Genomic DNA, 27,344 nt, shown 5'->3' with positions numbered 1-27,344 from the left:
TTCTTTGAGTGGATTGGAATCACGACCTTCATTATCTTTATCATCATTATGATTATCTTCGAATAGAATATTGTTATAAACAAGAACTTGTTTAGAAACATAACCCTTTTGTTGCAGCTCATTACGTTGTAGTTGTGACTCAAGTTGGAGAAACTCAACGGCCTCGTGTGCATAATGTAGATGCCTTTTAATATAAGCAAGAGTGGCTTTCTTGCTTTTCATTGTGTCCTTAGCAGTAGATAGTATCAGATTTTTTAGAAATTCTAACAATTGAATACTTTGCTCCATTTGAACTCGCTCGCTTGGATTTCACGCTCACTTGATTTTGCTTCAACACGATGAGGATGTCGGATGCTACCGAAAATGCACCTTTTGCTAAAATCTTGGTTTTGGAACCTATGTTAGGTTAGGTGGACCCACCTTTGGTTTTGTGCATTAATTTTTAGTAATTAGCATGGATGAAAGGGCTAAATCACATATGGCTCTTGTTCCCTAACCTGAATCCTAAGCACTTTTTGCTGCGAAGATGGGGAGATCTTCCTAGTATGAAAAGGCTCATACCAAGAAAGGGGCATGGACTAAAGAAGAAGACCACCTCCTCATCTCACATATTCGATTGCATGGTGAAGGAAGATAGAGCTCCGTTCCTAAGGCCACAGGTTTATTGCCAAATTTCTGTTTTTCTTTAATGAAATTAATAACTACTTGTAAACTGGTTTAATACATTACATATAACGTTTCTTGATTTTCCAGTGAATATATACAACAATTTTAGATCAAATCAAAGCCCATGATAATAGAGCAAGGTCAAATTTGCCTACAAAAGCAAGGGATATATACAAATGGCATGGGATATTCACCCTCGGGACTAATTCAATATTAAATATTAACATAGTAATATCAAAGAGCATTTATGGAAACCCAAACTTTCAGTTTTGTCTTTGGTGAAAGACATTTATAATGATTAACAATGTTGATAGAATATATAATGCATTTTAGACAACTCGATGTCCACAGTTGTAAATTTATCAATGCTTCTGGAATTCAGGGATTTTTTTCTTTATCCTTTTGATTTAAGTCAAATTAAAGCAAATGTATCCACATGTATAAAAGTTAGACCGCTCTGTTAATGGTGGTAACAATTGAACTATCTATCGGTTCTTGCATTGTTTTATATTATACCAATGTGTCTTATGTAAGAACTTCCGCCAACAAGGGATCGATATATTAGTATATACTACAATGTTGTCATTGGACACCTAAGTGGACCCTCTCTACAATTCAGGTGAATAAATAAGTCTCATCATGGGAAGGGTGTCACCAGTCCATTTATTTCCATTAGAGTCATATATATGACTAAAAAAATATAAATATAAATATAAATTTGTCATTACGTAAGTTACCTAAATACAAGCCTTATTAGTCTCAATGACATAACAATTAAGTAACTAGGTGGTTCCAATTTTACAGTTGATCTGGTAAATATATGTTAGAAGGAACGAATTCTTGTCCATCAAATTATACTAAATTTGTCCCTTGTCATGATTTAAAGTATATCAATACTTTTCCTCGGGGTACTACATCTAATACGAAAATGGGAACAAAACAAGAAATGGGTCATGCATATTAGGTTCTTCCACTGCTAGATATGCATGTAATGAATCTATCCCCTTATGCCAATTTACATAATGATTTTTATCCAAGGTTTTTTCTATGAGGGTTAGATTAGGGAAATTTTGAGGTCTAAAATGGGCCTCCTAAGAAAATTATAAAATAATAGTGGACATAATAAAATAAGATTATATCACATCATCAAATTTTAGAGGGAAAAAAGAAAAAACTATTTTTTCGAATTATCTCCCTATGGGTTAACTCAAATTTCGAGTGGAAACACTCGTTGGATGTAGTTTGATTCCTTATCCAACAAGTACCCATGTTGCATACTTTAAATGGACCCTATTACACAAAAACTGAGAAATATATGAAAAACATGATTGCAATCACTTGTTTTTATGTATTTCTCATTTTTCGTGTAGGAGAGTCCAAAAAAAGTATGAAATATGGGTACTCCTTGGATGAGGAATTGAATTTTTCATCCAATGAGTACTCCTGCTCAAAATTGGAGTAAAACCATAGGGAGATAAGTTGAAAATATGAGTCAATAAAGGTAGTTTTATTATTTATTATTTTTAATCCTTTCACTTTTTTATTCCAAAAAATGGTGAATGATCCCCCATGGTTGACATCATAATCTTGAATCCTATTGGTTCTTATAAAATTTATTTTGGTTGTACATTTTTCTTAGGAGGCCCATTTTAGACCTCAAAATTCCCCTAATGACCAGAATTAGCTGCATGAGTATGTGAGAAGATGGTTGAAACTAAGCATGCACTAAATTAAATTTTCCATATTAGCTTGTTAAATGGCCTACTTGAGATTTAAAAGAGTGGTTGATGCATTGAAAATTCTTAAGGGAAATATGCACAAGCCATACTCCCAGCATTAGACTATCCAATATCTTTGTAAAATGTTTTTTAGTAGGAAATGTAGAGCTAGCACTAATGTTCTGTGAAGCACGTGACTCGGAAAGGACTCATCACCAATATTTTGTGGAATTTATTCATTATTTACACATATGTATATTTACATATCTATATATTGTTTGGGAGTACATGTAAACTCCATTAATTTTATGCATTTCCAAAACTTAAATGGGTATGGCATCCATAGCAAGAAATCATTTCTCGCATGAAAAAAAAAAATCTTGATAGGATTGATGATTTTCGTACCTTTAGTAGTAAATAACCAACCTAAATGCTGCCCCTTGATAGAATATACTCAAAATTATTGTGGAAATTCTTGTAATTCTACTCCATTGGAAAAAAAAAAAATCTTGAATGACAATCATAGAGAAAAACATTATTGATAGACAACTTCTTGCTATTTCAAAATTGTGTAATAATGCACAAGCACAAAGTAATTAGAGAAAGAATAACAAACTATGCAACAACTAGTTGTTAATTGGATGAGATGTGTCAACCATATTGGCTGCCTGAAAAAAAAAAAAGGGAGCTAAGTAGGTACTTATAATTGAGATTGTTGTGCATAAGGATAATTAACTTCGATAAAATGATATCTAGCAATCTATTAAAATTGATTTACAACCGTACAATATGGAAGGCATATTTTGTACCACTATTTCCTACCAAGCAATATTGGAGAAGTTTTCCTGTCAGATTGCATTGATAGTACTATGAGGTTTTTAATATGGAAACATAACAATTGTTGCGTAAACTATTTTGGCATTTATTTTAATGAAATTGATAATTGATCTTGTTTCCAAGGAATGAATTATATTCTTTTGTCTACCTAGGTTCAAACCCTGGTATGCATAATGCCTTGGAAAGTGGTTGTGGAGTTTGAGAATATTGTAACCTTTGTTTATGATTCATGTATAGGAGGTGTATGTACATGCATACTAATTGTTTGATTTGTTTTGGATATACACACTGGATTATTCATGGCCCAATAAGGCGTTAGAGTAGTGTTAGAAAGAGCAAACATGAATTCATGAAAAGAAACCAATGCAAGATAGTTAAAAGAAGGGGGATAAAATCATCTGGCATAGCTCCACTATGTGTGATGTACTTTTGAGTACCAATCAATTATTTTCTCGGTTAAGGACAAGGTTAAGGTTGTCATTAATCTTCAAATATAACATGGTAATCCATACTAGATTAACTATCATTGACAATGGTATGCTTTATGATTGGATGGATGCCATGTTTCCTATGTTATTGAGACCTTGTCTTATGAAATATTCAATCTCAAAACCCAATTTAATTGGTATTGTACAATTGTATTATGCGTGATTACCTCTATGTTATCATTTTATCTCATTGTGTTGAATTTTCTTGCAAACATATATGACCAGGATTAGCTCATTAGAAGCACTTAAATCCTTTGATATGAATTTATTTAGTTGGGCTCTGGTTTCGGTCCATTATTTCTCTATTCTCCATTTGAAAAATCGAGCTTGGTTTGATTGGACCTGCCTAGATGTAGTTGTGAAAAAATAATTAAAAGGAACCTTTGGCATTGACTTGATATTATGTTAATGATACTAACATTTTTTGAAAACATGTGGATAATGTGATTGATGCAGGGAGACTGCATGAAGCAAGTGTTCGACAAGAATATGAATGCATTGGAATAAAATGAATTTCTTCATATTATTTAAATGCAATGAAATTGAAAATGAGGAATCATAGTTAAATGGTGGGAAACATTTAACTCGTAGCTACTCAAATAGTAGTATTGTTATATTGAAGTTATGATATTAACTGTTGTAAACTAGAATTTAGAAGAAGGCATCTAAAGTCTCTCACAAAATTGATTGAAACAAATGTTACATGTAGCAATTGAAGGAGATTTTCTATTAGAACTCCTTTGTATCCTATATCTGGGAAAGATCTGATTCAGGTGGCAATGCAATGGGAACTTGCAATCTTAGAAACAACTACCGTAGAACAAGGAAATAAATTGTAAGATGCAGAAATGACTAGAGAATACACCGAGAATGGTGTGAATTTAAGGGGGGAAGAATATAATACCCCTCCGTTGCTATCATGTCGAATAAATTTAGACTGAGTTATGGCAGAAAAGCTAGGTCTGGGGGTAAAAATGGGAGTAAATATTTTATTACCAAATAGCTAAAGGGAATTTAAATGCTTGGAAAATGAGATGCCTAGAGATGAGACTCTTGCCAAATGAAATCCCATTGGTGAATGGGAATCAATAATTATTTCATGATAAGAATTATAGATAAGCTTAATGGATGGGAGATATATGTCCATTAAGTTGCTTAGCTGGAGAAAAATGCTAAGTTTGGAAAAAAATAAAAGCCTCGCAGGAGAAAAAGGCAAGCTTTTATGGGAAAATCCTAGGCAGGTGGATAAAAATATCCACATAAGTGGGATGTCACTAAAGGAAACCTTATCATAACGAAGGGAATTAATTATCCATTGAAGAAATCAACAAGAGTTTGTTGATCCTTGGGAAAGTATTCTTAGCTCGGGATGAATTGTTGAAAGTCAGCTCTAGGTTGGGTGGAGGTGTTTTGTTTTCCAAGTGATACCCTATCAACTATTCAGTTGAATGGTTGGGTGGATGTAATATTCCTAATTAGCAATGGCTAATTGGAATATTTGATTTTGCTCAATTTTGCCTTTAATAGTTATTTATAAATAAAAAGGTGAGAAAAGGGGGACATAACTCACTTTTTGAATAAAGTCACTCCCTAGTAGCACAATGTTGTAACTTAAAAGGGGAGCCAAGGGGGCCAAAGGACCACGTAGAGAAGGGGGCCCACGTAGACACTTGGAGGGACTGTGCAGATGGAGAAGGAGAACATGGCAAGAGAGAGACTACGTTGGAGGAGGTGGGTCTCAGGGGTTTGAGAGAGGCCAACGCTATAAAGGAGAGAGGAGCCTCCTCATTTTGATCATTCGATTATGTTGCATTTGAGCTAGTCACTTTGACTTAGAGCATGCTAGCTGTTTAGCCTGTCTGCAGCATTGTTTAGTTCATCGACTGTTTCCGTTCGGAGATCTCACCCTTAGCCCCGGGGGACTTCAAGTGCCTGCTCGGGCAAGGTAGTTTCAACAGTATTTTGCAGGAGGAGCGATTTCTGGAGTTGAGGAGGAACTGAGCATTTTGATGACTGCGCAGTCTTGAGAGGGGAGGACGCAGTCTCTTTTGGTAGGAGCTTCGGATTGGGGTTTTGTGGAGGACTTTGAGCTTGGAGATTGAGCAAGGGATCAACCCTCGCATATTGGAGGTTTTTGGCAGAGTTTCGGGTAGAGTTTTGGAGGATTCTCTTCAGGAGCAGCGTAGAGCCTTGAGGGATAGCGTAGATCCTCAAGGGGATGATTTTCAGGGGTTAGCTATTTTAGAAAAGCTTTCTGGAATTTTCTGGGTTTATTGAGTAGAGGATGATTCCAGAGTTTTGACATTTCTAAGGAGGGGAACAACCCCAAATCCTCTCTTGATTCCAACAGTAGCAGCGGCACACCAGTTCTTCGGCAGCTTGGACGGAGTTTAGAGAGAGGCCATTCCCTTACCATTCTGGGTGTATTTCTTCACTTGCCTTGTGCAAGTCAAGGTTCCATCTTTCTGATCACCTCTTGTACTCTTTCCATTACTCAGTATAATAAAATGGCTTAGCATTTCTCTCTGCATTTCTCGAGTATCTGCTTATATTCCATGTATACATTATTGCATGTTGCACTACTGTTATTTTTATCTCTTGAGCTTCCCAGCTACTATACCACTTGTGTGTGTTTCTCCTATACTCTTAGACAGAGTCTGGAAAGGGCCAAGTAGCCTCCAGATCTCGTCCTCTTTTCAGAGGCGACATATTTGGTAAATGCCCTCCCAGTCCATCTCTGGTTGGAGTTTTCTTGTGTTTGAGGGATATCCCTAATAAGGGATATTATAGTGGTATCAGAGCATAGATCTCGCTCAGCCTGTGGAGCTAGCAGTTTATGACACCGAGGGAGAAGCCCTACATCTGTTACAAAGGTAGGAAATATAGAGATATTGAGCGTAGGTTGGAGAACACCTACGGAGAGGGAGACTGTGTTCGAGTGGTAGACACAGAACAAGAGGAGCCTGTGGTGAACACAGAACAGGAGGAGCCTGTGGTGGACGTAGAGTAGGAGGATTCAATGGCAGATGAAGATGGGAAGAGATTTACAGACATGATCCTCAAATCAGTGCAGGATCTGTCGAGGCAGATCAAGGTGATGGGGTAGAGATTCATGGCTGTGGAGGCTAGACAACATGAGAACCCACGAGTTTTCCAGGTTGGTGAGGGATCGGGTACATCCCACCATTTTCCAGAGCAGGGTGCCACTCAGCGTGATGCTACTCAGCAGATGGCCTCACATGCCCCTACACGCTCTACCATGCCCACTTTCCTAGGAGCAGACACGGGGGCTGGAGCACAGCAGGAGGCAGAGCCCGGTCATATCGGTGATTATTTTGCGGAGTACCAGGCCTATGGGCAGGACTTCAGGGATGCTCTCTCATTCAAAGACTTTGTTCGGCTCAAGTGGGATAGTAAACCTCGTGACCATCATAGAGGATATCAACATTATCATGATGGAGACACCCACCGCACAGCTAGTAGATTCCACTTGCCTACGTTTGATGGCTCATCAAACAGTTTGGCAAAGTCTTGGTGGAGAAGCTGAACATCTATTTCCAGCTTAACTAGATGTCAGAGACAAAGGCCATCAAGGTGGCGACATTATATTTCGATGGTGAGGCCCAAGACTGGTGGTTCCATGGGTTGGTTACACCCGGACACTCCACAGTGATGACATATGCCGAGTTCACCAGGAGACTGATAGAGAGGTTTGACCGGAGGGATCCGGAACAACACTTTATTGAGCTGACGAGGCTCAAACAGAATGGGAACCCAGAGACCTACATTGCAGACTTCTTGAGGGTTTCAGTGATGGTGCCAGATCTATCTACGGCATGGAGGATCTACATGTTTGTTGAGGGGTTATTAGAGCCACTTCGGGGTCTAGTCAGATCCACTAGACCAGCCACACTCCAGGATGCTATTAGCAGGACCCGGGACTTATAGGATGCCTTACCCAGGACCAGGACACCTTACCCCAAGAGACAAGATTTCGAGCCTAAGGGGAAGGATGTGAGGATTTCACCTCTAAAGGGGAATCCAGGACGAGCACAGATTGATGATGATGCTAGGAGGGAGCTGAAGAAGAAGCGGTTGTGCTTTACCTGTCAGGAGTCGTGGGCACCGAGACATAGATGTGCTGCTGGCAAAGCACCTTTTATTGAGGTATTCTCTAGGAGCAGTGGGGAAGAGGATGAGGAGGATGATGTGGAGGTAGGAGATAGTCATGCCACGTAGGACCCTTTGCCACCTCCACCACCAGCAGCAGGTGGTGCAGCTTTTGCACCTACCAGAGGGGCCCTTGCAACATTGCGAGGAGTTCCCATGTATTTGACGTTGCGCGTATGGAGGACAATACGTGGCCAGCGAGTATCAGTTTTGGTTGACAGTGGGGCAACCCACAACTTCATCGATGCACAAATGGTTGGGCGGAGAGGTATACAGATAGAGAGCTTCGATGGCTTTTCAGTTTTGGTCCCAGGAGATCAGACCATGGTGTGTGCTCGTTATGTTCCAGAGTTATCGGTGACGATGGGCACCTACACACTGACTGACCACTTTTTCATGGTCGATATTTCGGACACCAACATGATACTGGGTGTTCAATGGCTTATCAGTCTAGGGAAGGTCACGACGGATTGGAAGGCCCTAGAGATGGAGTGGGATGATGAGAAGACAGGGAGGCATGAGAAGATACAGGGACAACACACATATTCGCCTTAGACTGTTTCCGCTCATTGAATGGAGGTAGTCTTCTGGAAGGGAGACGTAGAGTGGGCAATGGAGCTGTGTGCATCAGAGGCATGGACTACAGGGTAGAAGGTGCCCCCAGAGATACAGTCCATCCTTGACCAGCATGCCACAGTGTTTGGGGAGATTTCGCCGGGACAGCCACCGGACTGAGGGTTTGAGCACATCATTGAGCTTGAGCAGGGCATACAGGTAGTGATTACTACCCCCTATAGGCATCCCAAGACCTATTGGGATGAGATTAAGCGAGACATTCATGAGTTTCTGGATCTTGGGCACATTCGGCCGAGCACGAGTCCTTTTGCTTCTTCCGTGGTGTTGGTGAAGAAGACGGATGGCACATTGAGGATGTGCATTGACTACAGGGCCCTGAATAAGAAGACCCTGAAGAACAGATACCCCATACCCAGGATCGATGAGTTGATGGATGAGTTGAGAGGAGCATGGTTCTTCTCAAAGATTGATTTGAGATCTGGGTACCATCAGATTCGTGCGAGGGAGCAGGACATTCCCAAGACCGCCTTTAGGTGTCACTATGGGCACTTTGAGTTTTTGGTGATGCCCTTTGGGCTAACCAAAGCCCCAGCTACATTCCGGTCCTGCATGAATCATATCTTCCGCTGTCACTTAAGGAAGTTTGTGTTGGTGTTCTTTGATGATATCGTCATTTACAGCAGGACTTGGGAGGAGCATCTCTAGCACATTGAGACAGTGTTTTGCATCTTGGGGGAGCAGCAGTTCTATGCCAAGCTCTCCAAGTGTGAGTTTGGGTTGACAGAGATGTTGTACTTGGGACACATCATAGGGGTGGACAGAGTGAGAGTCCATGAGGAGAAGATTAGGGCCATCAAAGATTGGCCGGAGCCGAGGAATGTGACAGAACTCCGGGGGTTCATTGGCATTTGTACTTACTACCGGAAGTTTGTCAAGAGTTTCTCATAGCTTGCTGCACCCCTGACAGATTTGACGAGGAAGGGGGCATTCAGTTGGTCGGATATAGCGCAGCAAGCCTTTGACAGGCTCAAGGAGGTTATGAGCAGCTGCCCAGTGCTTGTATTGTCGGATTTTGTGCAACCATTTGTTTTGGAGTGTTATGCGTCGGGAGAGGGGATCGACATAGTGTTGATGCAGGGAGGTCACCCTATAGCCTTTGAGAGCCGGAAGCTCCTTCCACATGAGAGGTTGTATTCTATATATGATAAGGATATGCTGGCCATTATGCATGCATTGGCCAAATTCCGACAATATTTATTGGGTAATAGGTTCAGGGTGAGGAGTGATCACAATAACCTCAGGTTCTTTTTGGAGTAGAAACAACTACAGGAGAGGCAACAGAAATGGACCAGTAAGATCCAAACGTATGAATTTGACATTGAGTATGTCAAGGGTAAGAACAACGTGGTAGCAGATGCCCTTTCACGTAGACTAGCCACATTGTCTCTTATGAGCTTGGACACAGATTGGAGGGCTCGACTTTTGGTAGAGTACTCCAAGGACAGATTTGCATGTGAGATTTTGGATGGGCAGGTGGTGGATGACAGGTACAGGGTAGTCAATGAGATCATCTACTATAGGGACCAGATCTTCTTGACTAAGGGATCTCAGCTCAAGAAGAAGATACTTTAGGCATCACATGATTCACCATTGGCCGGCCATCAGGGGTTTACCAAAACATACAGGGCCATTAGAGAGAGGTTCTCATGGAAGGGCCTCAAGGAGGACGTACTCTAGCATATCCGGGAGTGTGATATTTTCCAGAGGAATAAGGGGGAGATGAGCCATCCCGCAAGATTATTGCAGCCTCTTCCCATTCTGGAGGGGAAATGGGAGTGTATTTCGATGGACTTCATCACGGGGTTGCCCATGGTGTAGGGCAAGGATTGTATCTTTGTCGTCGTTGATTGACTAACAAAGTATGCACATATTTTTGCCATATCCACACACTACATAATAGTACAGGTGGCCGAGCTATTCTTTAGAGAGGTCTTCAGGCTACATGGTCTTCCTAAGACCATCATCAGTGACAGGGACAACCGTCTCATGGGCGGGTTTTTGCAGGAGCTTTTCTGGTTGGTGGGGGTGGAGTTGACACTGAGTACCAGTTATCACCCACAGACGGACAGGCAGACAAAGATAGTTAACAGGTGGCTGGAGGGCTACTTGCGTAACTATGTCAGTGGGCAGCAGCGAGCATGGCTGAAGTGGCTGCATCTCGGGGAGTACTGCTACAACACTACACATCACATGTCCATTGGTATGTCATCATTCTATGCTTTGTATGGATATCATCCTTTATCTTTTGCTGACGTGATGTTTGGTGCTAGCAAGGCTCCGAGAGACAAGATTTGGATCCAAGAGAGTCAGGATATTCTCTGAGCTCTCAAGGATAATATGGCTATAGCACAGAACCAACAGAAGCTGTATGCTGATAGGGGTCGGATGGTGAGACAGTTTGAGGTAGGGGACTTGGTCTACCTACGATTACAGCCATACCGACAGTCGTCACTGAAGCAGAAGGGAGCTGAGAAGCTCAAGCCCCGCTTTTATGGGCCATACCCCAAGGTAGCAAGATTCATAACGTTTTTCATGTATCATGCCTAAAGAAGGCATTGGGGCAGCAGGTGACAGTGACAGATGAGCTACCACCCATGGATGATGAAGGGAATTTGGTGTTGCAGCCGGAGGCTATTATTGATACCAGGGAGAGGTAGCTACGGAGTAGGACGGTTCAAGAATTCTTGGTGAGGTGGAAGAATTTACCAGATGAGGATGCCACTTGGGAGAGTGAGAAAAATTTGTAGCATCCATCACTTCAGTTGCTTGAGGACAAGAAACATGTTGCCGGGGGAGACTGTAATATTCCTAATTAGCCATGGCTAATTGGAATATTCGATTTTGCTCAATTTTTCCTTCTGTAGTTATTTATAAATAAAAAGGCGAGGAAAGGGGGACATAACTCACTTTTTGAATAAAGTCACTCCCTAGTAGCACAACGTTGTAAATTTAAAGGGGAGCCAAGGGGGCCAAAGGACCATGTAGAGAAAGGGGCCCACGTAGACACTTGGAGGGACTACGCAGATGGAGAAGGAGCACATGGCAAGAGAGAGGCTACGTTGGAGGAGGTGGGCCTTAGGGTTTTGAGAGAGGCCAATGCTATAAAGGAGAGAGGAGCCTCCTCATTTTGATCATTTGATTATGTTGCATTTGAGCTAGTCACTTCGAATTAGAGCACGCTCGCTGTTTAGCCTGTCTGCAACACTGTTTAGTGCATCGAGTGTCTTCGGTTGGAGATCTCACCCTTAGCCCTGGAGGACTTCGAGTGCCTGCTCAGACAAGGTAGTTTCAGTAGTCTTTTGCAGGAGGATCGATTTATGGAGTTGAGGAGGAACCGAGCATTTCTATGACTGCACAGTCTTGAGAGGGGAGGACGCAGTCTCTTTTGGTAGGAGCTCCGGATTAGGGTTTTGTGGAGGATTTGAGCTTGGAGATTAAGCAAGGGATCAACCCTTGCATATTGGATGATTTTGGCAGAGTTTCGGGTAGAGTTTCGGAGGTTTCTCCTCAGAAGCAGTGTAGAGCCTTAAGGGGTAGCGTAGATCCTCAAGGGGGTGATTTTCGAGGGTCAGCTATATTAGAAAAGCTTTCTGGGCTTTTCTGGGTTTATTGTGTAGAGGCTGATTCTAGAGTTTCAGCATTTTTTGAGGAGGGGAGCAGCCCTAAATCCTCTCTTGATTCCAGTAGTAGCAGCAGCACAACAGTTCACCGGCAGCTTGGACGCAGTTCAGAGAGAGGCCATTCCCTTACCATTATGAGTGTATTTCTTCACTTGCCTTGTGCAAGTCGAGGTGTCATCTTTCTGATAACCTCTTGTACTCTTTCCATTATCGAGTATAATAAAATGGCTTAGCATTTCTCTCTGCATTTCTCGAGTATCTGCTTATATTCCATGTATACATTATTGTATGTTGCACTACTGTTATTTTTATCTCTTGAGCTTCCCGGCTACTATACCACTTGTGTGTTTTTCTCCTATACTCTTAGACAGAGTCTGGAAAGGGCCAGGTAGCTTCCAGATGTCGTCCTCTTTTCAGGGGCGACATATTTAGTAAACACCCTCCCAGTCCATCTCTGGTTAGAGTTTGCTTGTGTTTGAGGGATATCCCTAATAAGGGATATTACAGTGGAGGTGTTATGTTTTCCGAGTGACACCCTATTAGCTATTCGATTGAATGCGAGAATGGAGGAACCATTATTGGCATATATGAGCCCTATGCGCAGAGCCTTAATGTCTGGCCATGGAGAAAATTTGCTCTTTTGTTTGCTAAAATACGAACAGGTGACGATGCTCATGTCGCTTCCAAGCCCATCTTCTCTAAGGAGTGCAGGGGTCTGGAAAGAGAGGCTTGTATTCTACAATATTCTGTCTTCGGACAACAGGGAGTCGAATTCATTGAAGGATTGTTTGGTCAATTTAGTGTGTTCTAAATTGCTGATTAAAATGTCAATCCGGGATTCGTAAACTGACGAAGTGAAGTGTACTATATGTACAAGATAACCATTTTCTTAGTCTTTGGTCGTTTTTGAGTTTTTTTATTTTGTTTTTGGATTTATCTTTTATGGATTCCCTAGTGTGTGATGGCGAAAATGAAAGTTAAGTATGGATGGTAATGGTGATTTCTACAGTGATTTTCCATACTTAGAAGTGTTCAAAAAGAAAGCTCTAAAATAACTGTAATGAAATCAATTCTTAAGAGGAAGTAAATGTATCAAACAGTGAACTAATGACAATTGCCCAGTATCCTTACTGTTGTATGAAAAAGAAAGTAAAAACTGAACTTAAAGCAACTCAAAGACTGAAAGCAAAGCAAATAATTCACACTACTTCAACTCTTCTGATCCTTTACCCTTCAACTCAATCTGCCTTATGGGAAGCAATCATGAACAAGTTAAGCAATATGATATCTAAATTGCAAGAAAGCAAACTAAATCACACTACAATAAGTAATATTCTGATTCCTTACTAATAGAGTCACTTGACTATAAAAAGAAACCATAAACAAATGAGTAGTATGATGTCTAAGTAGCAGAAAAATAAATAAGCAAAACACAATTTGAAAAATGACAGTGCTGGAATTAAACTTTAGAAAATGAAAATTAGCAGGAAGGAAAAGATGATCTCATATGTCAATAGTTATCTAAAAAGATGAAAATTTGTCCGGGATGCCTAAGAAAACCTGTAGAAAAGCACTGATCAACTGACAGCTATAAGAAAACATAAATGAAAATGTAAACAACAGTGAATTAAAAACATCAAAACAACATGTTATATACAAGCTAATAATTATGAAAGCATAAACATAATAAAATCAAATGAGAACTATACAGAGCTTTAGTGCGTAGGGGCCCTTTGCCACCTCAGCCAGTCAACGAACAGTCACAAAAACGAGCTCAGGAAAGTAGTCTTCTCATGTATTAAAGCAACAGCAAAACACGTAAAACAGAGTACAGTGGGGTGATAACAACAGTCAAAATTACATCTCCAAAACTTTTTCACAGTGTTTATCAACGCGTTATTTATAATGAAAAGTGTTGTAACTAACTCCTAAATCCTATGCTGTTAACTGCGTTGCCAGAGACACATAGATCTCCTCAGCCCAAGATCTAGCATAATGGTCATCATGTCCATTAAATCCTCGGAGTGGTAGCTACTAGATTCAGGTTACGGGGTTGATCTCCAGGTGTGCCGATATCTCCGTGAGCTGAGGACTGTGCCACGTAAACCTTCACGTGCTCAAAACAGAGACGTGCCACCGCTAAATTCCTTGGGTGGCTTTGCCTTTGACCCTTGTTGACCGTGACCGTTTATGGATGATTTGGTTGATCTGAAGGGACACGTTCCATGTACACGTCACCTATAGCTTTCCCATGTGGCTCGTTTCTTCATAGGACACCTGTAGCATAGCCTTTAACAAAATGGCTGCAGAAACCTGTGTTGGTTGTGGAACCCTGTGCTGGCTGCGGAAACTGACAAGTTTCCGCAGCTGCCTGAACAAAAATCTAAACCAAACAACAGTCATAAGCATAGTTAGAAAACCATGTCAGAAGCTCTTTTTAGACTATAATGCAATGATTTAACAGCTTGGTGGATGAAGTAAGTGGAAAAAGAAGGCTGAGAGGGTGTATAGGAAGGTGCAGGTTTGAGGCTCAACATACCCCCACTGTGAAGGTGTTGCATGTCCTCATGCAACCAAAATTTAGTCATTTCCATATAATCGATATGTTCTGAGGCTTCTGCTAGGACATCTAGCCCTCTTTTCTTCTTCTTTGGTGCTAACATCATCCTGGGTTTCCTGACTAGACATTTGAACTTGAGATTAATCAATGCTCTGCTTAACTTTTTGCACTTTTTCTTCAGTTTCTTGTTTTTCTTTTGCCACAGTCCTAAATGGAGCATAGTGTTATCATGGATAATCTTATCTACCTTGCTCTGCTCTTTGAGTGCTTCATTTTCTTGCTTGATATGCCTATTTAGGACTTCTAATTCAAATACCTCCTGTTTCAAGGACTGAACTTGTGCATCTAGTGGCAGAGTGGTACTCGGACCTGCAGCTGATTGTTCTAAGGATTCCAGGTAGTTATATACCTCTTGCTGATTGGGATCTACCTCAGGTGTCTTTCTCGGACTAAGCTCAAAATCTGGTGGAGGAGGAGGACTGCTCTCTATTTCTGGCCGAAAAGGGCTTTCATCATGTGGAGGACTTGATTCAATGCTTGGCTGACCTAAATCGATAAAGTGAGGCTGTTTTTCTTGGGTTTTACTCCCCTTTCCTCTTAGCCTAGTGCTCCTCCTTAAGTATGGACTAGTACTCTTTTCTTGTGTACTTTGTTTTCCTTTTTTCTTTTTCTTTGCTATAACAGCTTGTTCTTGAAGATGTACTAATCTCTCTGACAGTGTTTGATGATCCTCCTCTATGGATTGCTCAGGAGAGGGGTAGACTTCTTGAATGGTCCTTTTTTCTGTTTCTTGTCTTTAATTCTGTTCTCTTTTCCTTCTTGAGTTTCTGTAGTAGGGGAGTCTTGGATTGTGGTATCCTTTTCTTTCCTCCTACTTTTTCTTGGAATCTTTGGTGGACTACTTCCAGAGGCCTCAGATGGCTCTTGGAAGTAGTTTCTTATCAAGAATTGCTCCCAAGTATCTTTAGTTTTCTTCAGCTGGTCCTCAATAAGAATTTTTATGAGTCCACGATGATATAGATGAGGTTCAATGTTGCCTATGTGTTTTTGAACTATAATACTCATCTTTCTCAAACTCAACAGCATAAAATGAGGCAAATTAAGAGTGTGACCCTCTAAGAAATTCATCATCAGTCTAGCATGATACATATACATAGAACCAAAATGTCCTTCACACGTGATAAATTTTTGGATAACTAACAACAGACTAGACCATTCCTCTTTTAGTGCATGAACAGGGATGCCTCTTGTAAACACGGTGGTATCCATACCTTGGTTTTGTAGCATAATTCTCCATATCTGATCGTCCACACTTTTATTTTTAAACCACCTCTCACCTTCCTGAGGTAGGCCTGTGGCAACTGCTACTGTGGTTTCAGTCACCGTGAGCTTCAAGTCTCCAATCTCCACTATTTGACCATCAAAAGGTCATGCAAAAGCTTTGGTCACCTCCTTGTTATGGCCTTTAAACTTTTGGATAAATCGTAACCATCTAGCTTTCTTCAGCAATTCTTTAGTTTGAGGATAACCTTCCAAGTATTTCGGTGCTTCTGGCTCTGCTCTTAGTAATTTTCCCATCCTTTGTTTTGAATTTCAACTGAGAGCTCTTCTGCGTGTGAGGGTTCAGAGAAAAAAATGGCTCGGTTACAGGGTTTAGGATAGACTGTAGTGGCTGCAATCGGGGTTTAGAATAAACTGTAGTGGCTGCAATCGGGGTTTAGGATAAACTGTAGTGGCTGCAATCGGGGTTTAGGATAACTGTAGTGGCTGCAATCGAAAATGGAGAACAGGGAATGGAAATACCTGAATTACAGGAGGAACAGAGGGTGAGCAGCAGTAAACAAGTTCATAAAATAAAATGCGGATGCATGCGAGGAGTATGGTATTAATGGAGTGGTAAACGAATGGAGTAACGTTGGGATTCTTTTGAATCGGATGATTGTGTATGAAATGTTACACGTCTCAATGGACGGCTGCGGAAAATGCGGCTAAGAAGAACCGTAACGAAATAGGTCACGTCTCAAGAGTACGAGTAATAAATGAAAGTGTAGTCAATCTTGAGTTTAAACTCGAAATAATCATGAGACCGTTGGAGAAATGAATGCAAGGTGTGTGGAGTGATATCGTGGAATAGGAGTGGTTTAATGGAGCCATCGTATCAAATCATTGCACATAGTAGAACTTTTTATGGTTTGATAACTATGCGTAATTATGACTTGAATTGTTATTTGATAAAAAAAAATTCTCATACGTTTGGAAACTTTGTCATTTCTTGCTCAAGGCTTCTAACCGATTGCTCTTCCTTGATGTCTTGGAGACGCCCCATGTCTTCATCTCAATTACACCTGCATTTCATGATTATTGCACTAACAATTGACTGTAAATTTGAAAAACAGAGTGATGGTGACTACGGAAATCGTTTCTGGCTGCGGAAACTACTTCTGGCTGCAGAAACGGCTTCCAGCTGCGGAAACTGAGACACACCCACTTAGCTGAACAAAGATAGTTAGAGAAGAACTAACTGAATGAAAATAGTCTTGAAAGGGTCTTTTATTGATGAAATGAAATGGAATGAGTGGAATGAAATGAAAATGAAGTGGAGTGAAGTGAAATGGAAATGAGAATGAGATGGAGATGAAGTGAAATGGCAAATGAGATGGAGTGAAGATGGAAAGAGAAGGAGAGGAGATTTTTTTTTTTTATAGAAAATATAGAGTGTCAAGTGTCCTTGATTTTCACTCCATATTTTTTGTATAAGACTGCCAATCTATGATTGGTTTTCAGGCTTATACAATTTTTTTTTTTTAACTGAAAGAATAAAAGGCTAGGCTGGTGGGGAAGAAGGATTCTTCTCCACCAGCCTTATTGCAGAATTCTCTAGGAACATCTTGACAAATTCTTCTTTTGAGAGTGGCTTATGATAAATTTTCAATCGGTGGCCATTCACAAGAAAAGAAATTTGAAATTCATCAATGGTCTTGACTCTTACTGCTCCATTGTTAAAGACTTTGTCAATCTCATATGGCCCAAGCCAATTAGTCTGAAATTTTCCTTTGAAGTCTTTAAACTTGGAATCAAACAGTAACGCCCAATCTCCCTCTTGAAAATTTCTCTCTTTGATGTATCTGTCATGCCACTTAGCTCTTTGATGTTGAACTAGATCAATCCTTAAAATTGCTTCTTGTCTGATCTCATCTAGCTCATTCAGCTGCTCCATTCTGTGCTTTTGGGCTTCTGATAGATTCATTCCCAACTGAACTGCCATCTTGAAAGTCTTGACTTGAAACTCAATGGGGAGCAGGACCTCTTTCCCATAAACAAGTTCATAGGGAGAACGTCCTGTTGTGTTCCTCCATGTAGTTCTGTAGGCTCATAAGGCTTCAGGAAGCCTTTCTGCCCAATCTTTTCTGTGTAGATGAACAGTTTTGGTGATGATGCTTTCAAGAACTTTGTTTGTAGACTCCACCTGGCCATTTTCTTGCGGATGGTAAGGAGTAGATTTTCTGTGCTTGATTTTGTATTCTTCCATCATCTTCTCCATCAAGTTAGATGTAAATTGACTTCCCTGATCTATCAAAATTTCTCTTGGGACACCAAAACGAGTAAAAATATCCTCAAAAAGAAATTGAACAACTGAATTTTCAATGGCAAAAGGAAATGCTTTAGCTTCTACCCATTTAGTGACATAATCAGTGCATACCAATATATACTTTTTCTATTTAGATGGTGGATTAATAGCTCCAATGAAATCTAAAGCCCATTTTTCAAAGGGTTCGATGAGTACCTGTGGTTGTAATGGCATTTCATTTGAAAGAGTCGGTCTCCCAACTCTTTGGCAGCTGTCACACCTTCTGACATATTGTTTTGCATCTTTGAAAATGGAAGGCCAATAATATCCCAAAGAAAGGATTTTATAGGCCGTCCTTTTGTCAGCAAAGTGTCCACCGCATGGTTCATCATGACATGCCTTGAGGATGTCAGGCATTTCATCTTCCCGAACACATCTTCTGATCACACAATCTAGCCCTGTTTTAAACAATTCATTAGAAATCCATGAATAACTTGAACTCTCCTGAATAATTTTTCTTTTTTCACCAGGAAATAGATGTGGAGGTAGCTTTCCTATAGCCAAATAGTTAGCAATATCTGCATACCAAGGAGTCTTAGTAGTTATTGCAAATAAATACTCATCTGGGAACTTATTCTCTACAGGAGAATCTTCATTAGTATTTTGGATTGTAGACAAGAAATCAGCTACTGTATTTTGTTTCCTTGGTCTATCCAACACATTAATATTGAATTCTTGTAAAAGTAAGAGCCATCTTGTAACTCTGCCGTTAGTAACAGGTTTATTCATGAGATATCTAATTGCAGAATGATCAGTATGGACAAAAGTTTCATAGCCAGTTATATAGTGTCTAAACTTATTGATTGCATGAACAACAGCTAAGAACTCTTTCTTAGCCACAATATAGTTTAACTCAGTGGGAGTCAAATTTTTACTGGTGTAGTAAATGGCATAAGGAACTAAATCCTTTTGTCCCAACACAGCTCCTAGAGCTGTATCTGAAGCATCTGTGAAAATATGGAAAGGAAGTTTCCAATTCGGCCCTCTTAAAATGGGTGCTTTAGATATTCTTGTTTTCAAAGTTTCAAATGCAAATTGACAATCAGGATCCCATTTGAATTCACAGTCTTTTGTAAGTAATTTGAAGAGTGGAGATGCTATTTTGGTGAAGTTTTCAATAAATCTTCTATAGTATCCAATAAATCCAAGAAAACTTCTAACATCTTTTTGACAATTTGGAATAGGCAACTTGGAGATGACTTCAACTTTTGATCTATCAACTTTAATCCCATCCCCTGAAATATGATGTCCTAAAACAATCCCTTCAGTAAACATCATAAAGCATTTTTCATGACTTAATGATAGGTTTGTTTCTTTACATCTTATAAGGACTTTTTCCAAATTCTCTAATGCCTCTTCAAACGAATTACCATAAACTGTAAAATCATCCATATAAACCTCTACACAATAATGGATTAGATCGGAAAAGATTCCTAGTACTGCCCTTTGAAATGTTGCAGGTGCATTACATAATCCAAAAGGAAGTACTCGGTAAGAAAAATTTCCCCATGGACAGGTAAATGTGGTCTTGTCCTGATCTTCAGGTGCTACCTGAATCTGATTGTAACCACTAAAACCATCCAAAAATGAAAAATACTTTTTGCCTGCTAAAGTATCTAATACCTGATCGATAAAGGGTAAAGGAAAGCGATCCTTCTAAGTTGCTTTGTTCAATTCCCTGTAATCAATGCATACCCTCCATTTACCATTCTTTTTAGGTACTATAACCAAAGGAGAAACCCATCGGCTATCTAAAATTGGATAAATGAAGTTTACATTAAGTAACTTTTGGAGCTCTTCTTTCACTATCTCCCTAAGGTTTGGATTCATCCTTCTCTGAGGTTGTCTGATTGGTCTACTGTTTTCCTCAATGTAGATGTGATGAATGCAAGTCTTGGGGTCAATACATTTCATATCAGTATATTCCCATGCAAATGTAGTAGAATGTTTTTGCAAGATTTTGGTTAGTTCTTCCTGTTGTGATCTTTCCAAATTTTTTTTGATATTCAATGTTTTTCCTGGAAAGATCTCAATGGCGGAACTACCAAACTCTTCCATAGAGAAAAGAGACATTTGTCTAGATGATAAATACTCAATGTCGGAATCTAACTGAAATTGTATGTGGTCATATTCTGAAGATGTTTCAAAGTTTTCTAATGTGTTCAGAATTTGACTATCTTCACTAACTTCAGAAGTGGTAAAGACAGGTTGTATAGTATCTTCATCATCAATCCACTCATTATCTCCTATTTCTGTAATTTCTTTTTTTGGAGGATACAGATTGAATTTCTTTGTCGAATTACCATCAGAAATATACATATCCCCAGACCTACAACTGATGAAAGCATCGACTGTGACTAGCCAAGGTCTTCCTAAGATGAGAGGGTGTCCTACTAAATTACTCTTGGGGGTCAAAATCATAAAATCTACTGAATATTCCCAAGAGTCTAAGGAGACTGAAATGTCTTCTAATACACCATCTGGTTTAATAATTGATCGATCTGCAAGTTGCAGTAAAGTAGGTGTAAAGATAAGATTAGGAAGTTTCAGTTGTTCCATAGTCTATCTACTCATAATGTTGATAGCAGCCCCTAAATCAATCAAATTATTTGGAATTTCAACCCCATTGATATGTGTTTTGACAATTGGACTACCGGGATCTACATATTTCTGCATAGTAATTTTTCCCATCATGATGTCTGCAATTTTCTCTAACAGGTAGATTCTTCTTGTGTCTCTAGGTTTCCTTCCTGATCTTTTAAGACTCAACTCCTTTATTGTTTTTGCTAGAATATTAATCTCTCTAATGGCTTGTAACAAGGGAATCTTGATACAGACATTCTCCAATTCATCTAGAAAATCATAGTCAGGCAACAAGATTTGTTTTTCCACCCCTTTGTCAATTTGTAATCTTTCAGGAAAAGGAGGTGTGGATGAAGATGCAGGTTGCTGAACTATAGGAGTTGTGGGGGTTAGCTCTTTTTCTTTTTCTTTCTGAGTGTTTGGGTTTTGAAGATATGCTTCAGAACCCTTATTGGATTCAAGAGATTCTTCCTCAGAAATGCTTTGATTTTGGGCATCTATAGAAGGTTTATCTAGAACTCTACCAGATCTGAGTTGTACATCATTGAGAGGAACAATCATATAGGCAGGAAATTGTTGACCTTCTACCATGTAAGCATTTTGAGGGTTTTTATTATTGGGGTTTGGCAATGGCTGAGAAAGAAGTTGATTTGACTTCTGTTGGAATGGAAGCAAGAGTTGAGAATTTGGGTTCTGTTGAGAGGGTTGTTGTTGTTGAAATGGCAATGATAGTTGTGGGTTTTGATTTGGAAGTTGTGGAGCTTGTTGGTTTTGAAAAGATGGAGGATATTGATAAAATTGAGCAAATCTCCCATAAGGATTTTTCATGCCTTGTACCCATGATTGAAAAGAATTTTGAGGTTGGGACCGAGGTTGTTGCCAAGGATTCCAATTTGGTGGGCTTTGAAAGTTCATAGAGTTATTAAACCCTTGGTTTTGTTGCCTCTGCCAAGGTCTCCTTGCAACAAAACAGAGAGACTCAATTGTATTTGGATCTTCTTGGAAGACAGCTTTGAGCCCAGGAATTGAAGGACAATCCTTGGTCTCATGATTCTCTGAACAAATAGCACATGTTTCTACAACTTCTGCATCCAAGGGACATTCCTTGAGAGCATGTTTATTCTACATTTTGGGCAAAAGATGGCTAAAACTTCAGCTTCTGCTTTCTGCTTATTGTGGATCTTAAGAGTGTCTAGTTGCTCACTAAGACTCCCTAAGATATCAGTTTTGAATTCGTCAAGCATATTGCCAATCTCAGCCCTACTTACTGATCCAGTTGCATATTTGTTTGCTCTGATGAGAGAAGGATCTCTAGACCCTTTTCCAGTTTTAGATTTTCCTCTTGAGAGATGGACACACAGCTCTGCTATATCATGAAGTGGAAGTTGAGATATGTCTCCTTTTCCCATCATGTTCAAAATATCTATCCATTCATCTCTAATGGCTTTTAATAGAAGGGCTTTCAAGGTTTCCTCATCTAAGTTACTCATTTGTGCTCTTTTCAGATTGTATTGGAATCTTTCAAGTAAATCTTCCAAGTTTTCATCTTCTCTTTGTACCATTTTAAATACTTCATCCTTGTGGTTGGTAGGCATACAATAATCCATGTATCTATACAAAAATGTTTGTTTCATACCATTCCAAGTCCTAATGGATTGAGTGAGTAATCCCATGAACCATTTCAAAGCAGCTCCTTTCAATGTTGAAGGAAACAGTTTGAGTTTTTAAGAGTCTTCCAGATAATCATAGGTTCGACACACGACCTCAAACTCAAATAGAAATGTTTCAGGATCTTCATTTCTTAACCCATGAAAGTTTGGGAGGACAGATGGTGAAATATTTTTCATTGTTGCTCGAGAATCCTCATCGACTATAGGAAATCCAAATGAGTTATCTCCATCCCTATTTCCCCCATTGTTACCTCTACCTCCTCCATTATTTCCTCCTCCCCCTCCTCTACCTCTACCTCTACCAAATCCGTTAACTCCCTCTTCTGTCATGGTAGTTTTCTCAGAGATTTCAGAGTCCTCTGGTTCCTCTACTAATGGCGAACGAGGCGGAATTTCTCCCTCTTCTTCCTCAGATGATTCTACTTCTTCAATTACAATGTGTCTCCCTGTAGAAGAAAAGAAAGGATCTTTTCCTAATTCAGATTCGATGGATGGTGAGGAAGAGTCTCCTAACTCAACTATTGTCTCTTGAATTCCAGGAATCCTAGGGCTAGGAGTGTAGGTTGGAGATGATGGAGATGTCTCTTGTCTATTCCTTGAGGTAGAAGGAGTTGTGAAAGTCGAACTCTTGGCTCTAGCTAAAAACCTTCCCCTAGAATCTCTTGCTCTATGCATATCATTTTTATTTTTCTTCAAGTCAGGCTAATAATTCTCTTTCTGATCTTCCAGGTCACTCTAGGTGCAAGAAGAGAGCATACTCAAGAAACTATTAAACCAATAACTTTCTCTTTTCTGATCCTCCAGATCACACTAAGTGCAAGAGGAGAGCATACTTTGAGAGGTTATCAATTTTCCTTCCTTGAATTTTTTTTTTTTTTTTTTTTTAAGAAATTGGCTACCTAGTTTCACTTCCCCGGCAACGACGCCAAAATGTTTGGTCAATTTAGTGTGTTCTAAATTGCTGATTAAAATGTCAATCTAGGATTCGTAAACTGACAAAGTGAAGTGTACTATATGTACAAGATAACCATTTTCTTAGTCTTTTGTCGTTTTTGAGCTTTTTAAGTTTGTTTTTGGATTTATCTTTTATGGATTCCCTAGTGTGTGATGGCGAAAATGAAAGTTAAGTATGGATGGTAATGGTGATTTCTACAGTGATTTTCCATACTTAGAAGTGTTCAAAAAGAAAGCTCTAAAATAACTGTAATGAAATCAATTCTTAAGAGGAAGTAAATGTATCAAACAGTGAACTAATGACAATGGCCCAATATCCTTACTGCTGTATGAAAAATAAAGTAAAAACTGAACTTAAAGCAACTCAAAGACTGAAAGCAAAGCAACTAATTCACACTACTTCAACTCTTCTGATCCTTTACCCTTCAACTCAATCTGCCTTATGGGAAGCAATCATGAACAAGTTAAGCAATATGATATATAAATTGCAGGAAATTAAATTGCATAAAGGAAACTAATCACACTACTTCAACTCTTCTGATCCTTTACCCTTCAACTCAATCTGCCTTATGGGAAGCAATCACGAACAAGTTAAGCAATATGATATCTAAATTACAAGAAAGCAAACTAAATCACACTACAATAAGTAATATCCTGATTCCTTACTAATAGAGTCACTTGACTATAGAAAGAAACCATAAACAAATGAGTAGTATGATGTCTAAGTAGCAGAAAAATAAATAAGAAAAACACAATTTGAAAAACGCAGTGCTGGAATTAAACTTCAGAAAATGAAAATTAGCAGGAAGGACAAGATGATCTCATATGTCAGTAGTTATCTAAAAAGATGAAAATTTGCCCAGGCTGCCTAAGAAAACCTGTAGAAAAGCACTGATCAGCTGACAGCTATAAGAAAACATAAATGAAAATGTAAACATCAGTGAATTAAAAACATCAAAAAAGCATGTTATATACAAGCTAATAATTATGAAAGCAGAAACATAATAAAATCAAATGAGAACTATACAGAGCTTTAGTGTGCAAGGGCCCTCTTCCACCTCAGCCAGTCAACGAACAGTCACAAAAACGAGCTCAGGAAAGTAGTCTTCTCATGTATTAAAGCAACAGCAAAACACGTAAAACAGAGTACAGTGGGGTGATAACAACAGTCAAAATTACATCTCCAAAACTTTTTCACGGCGTTTATCAACGTGTTATTTATAATGAAAAGTGTTGTAACTAACTCCTAAATCCTATGCTGTTAACTGCGTTGCCAGAGACACGTAGATCTCCTCAACCCGAGATCTAGCGTAATGGTCATCATGTCCATTAAATCCTCGGAGTGGTAGCTGTTGGATTCAGGTTACGGGGTTGATCTCCAGGTGTGCCGATATCTCCGTGAGCTGAGGACTGTGCCACGTAAACCTTCACGTGCTCAAAACAGAGACGTGCCACCGCTAAATTCCTTGGTTGGCTTTGCCTTTGACCCTTGTTGACCGTGACCGTTTATGGATGATTTGGCTGATCTGAAGGGACACGTTCCATGTACACATCACCTGTAGCTTGCCCATGTGGCTCGTTTCTTCATAGGACACCTGTAGCATAGCCTTTAACAAAATGGCTGCGGAAACCTGTGCTGGCTGCGGAAACTGACAAGTTTCCGCAGCTGCCTGAACAAAAATCTAAACCAAACAACAATCATAAGCATAGTTAGAAAACCATGTCAGAAGCTCTTTTTAGACTATAATGCAATGATTTAACAGCTTGGTGGATGAATTAAGTGGAAAAAGAAGGCTGAGAGGGTGTATAGGAAGGTGCAGGTTTGAGGCTCAACAAGGATGTGGGTCTAAAATTTGAAATGGAGTCAATGAAGAAGTCTCAAACGTATTCTATGATAATAAGCCCGCAGGACAAGTGAGTTCCATGACACGAAACAATTCATTCATCTTAAATGTAGCTGTTGACGATAGTAATAAATATTTAAAATCAATTTATTGGTTACATGATTCACATTTAAAAAGGGTGGAGGAAGAATTTGCACAGTTCCAGAACTGCACCTGCCATGTTGACAACGGACAACGTGAGAGAAGGACTTAAATGGCTGGGATTAGAATCAGTTTCTTCTATCTTGATGTAGGCTATTTTTGGGCTGTTGATATATCTTTCGTTATGAATAGGCATTTCTTGGTTCATTAGGGATCATTTTGCAGGAAAATAAACGAGTTCCATCCCCGATGTCTTTTATTTCTGCATTGTGATGATGTGCATGATCGGTTATGGAGATATTACTTCGACGAGAACATTAACAATGTTGTTTTCATGCTTGTTGTGTTTTTTGGTTTTGGGCTTACTTATATTTTGCTTACTGGAATGGTATCATACGTTGTGGGATAAGCAGAAGAATTTCCTTCTCCAAGCTAACAATGGAAGCTACCATGACATAATGAAGATGTATTTTGTTGATGTCAAGAAAAGTAGGATGTGCATCAGAAATGGAGGGTGAAAATTGCTCTCGGTGTGGTAGTGTTGTGTATTGGTGTTGGGTGCAAGAGTGATGCACCGTGTGGAGAGATTGGGATGGATAGATCCTTTCTACCTATTGACGATGTCGATGATGATGGTTGGCTATGGAAACTATGCCTTAAGGACACTCACAGGTTGGTTGTTTGCAATGATCTAGCTTCTAGTAATTACCCTTGTTGTTGCGTGAGAGTTTTTGCACTTGACAGAAGCAAGGATTGATAGTAGCTATTGTTTGCTTGTGTTAGGCCCCTATACTACTAGTGTAACCCCTTATTTTTATTAGTACAATCCCCCTTATTATATTGATGTACCCATGTAGTGCCCATATTGTTACTATTATGCCCCATAGAAGCCCACTATTGTTATTATTGTGCCCTTACATTATTATTGTTATGTCGGCTCTGATTATATTATGACCCGTTAGACTCCTATATATAGAAAGGAGGTATTTTCATTTGTATAATCCAAGAATTGTTCATTTATGTAATGTAAAGGAGGTTGCCCCCTCGAAGAGGCTGAATTCTAAGGCGTTGATCTATATTTTCTATCTTTTTATTGAGATGGTTTCATAGCATTTGGTATCAGAAGATTCCACATGGGAGGACAAGAATTTTATACAGAAGCATCAAGAACTACTCAAGTGTTGAGGACAATGCTTTTTGAAGGAGAGGGGCATGTTAGGCCCCTATACTACTAGTGTAAACCCTTATTGTTATTAGTACAACCCCCCTTATTATATTGATGTACCCATGTAGTGCCCATATTGTTACTATTGTGCCCCATAGAAGCCCACTATTGTTATTATTGTGCCCTTATGTTATTATTGTTATGTCGGTTCTGATTATATTATGACCCCTTAGACTACTATATATAGAAAGGAGGTATTTTCATTTGTATAATCCAAGAATTGTTCATTTATGTAATGTAAAGGAGGTTGCCCACTCGAAGAGGCTGAATTCTAAGGCGTTGATCTATCTTTTCTATCTTTTTATTGAGCTAGTTTCATAACAGCTTGCGAAATGGATGTTGCAAAGAGATATGACAGTTTAGGATTTGAAGGCCACATATATTGACAACAATGGGTTGTGAGGTTTTCTTTTCCTTCCTTTTGTCCCCTTTAACTTTGTGATTCGTGCAAGTCTCCTTTTGGTTTATTTTCCAGTTTTTCTTCTTCTACAATCTGTATAACTTGAGGAAGAAGCATTACTTGTTATTAATGGAAACATAAAAAAAAATTATTTGTTCTTGAAAGCTTTTCGAGCTTACCAAAAACCCAATTCAAGAAAGTAGA

The 27,344-nt window shown here is 39.4% G+C and overlaps 1 pseudogene; it reads left to right on the top strand.

The window, feature by feature from the left end:
• Positions 1-27,142, top strand: part of LOC149228334 (two-pore potassium channel 3-like) — a 42,092-nt pseudogene extending 14,950 nt beyond the window's left edge.
• Positions 27,143-27,344: the final 202 nt, after the last annotated feature.

Source organism: Pinus tabuliformis, chromosome J (assembly GCF_031772625.1).
Source record: "Pinus tabuliformis cultivar Carrire ecotype Pingquan chromosome J, CPIR1, whole genome shotgun sequence".
In the NCBI taxonomy this organism is placed as follows: Eukaryota; Viridiplantae; Streptophyta; class Pinopsida; order Pinales; family Pinaceae; genus Pinus; species Pinus tabuliformis.
Note: the sequence above shows the minus strand (reverse complement) of the source record. Positions and strands in the feature narration are given on the sequence as shown.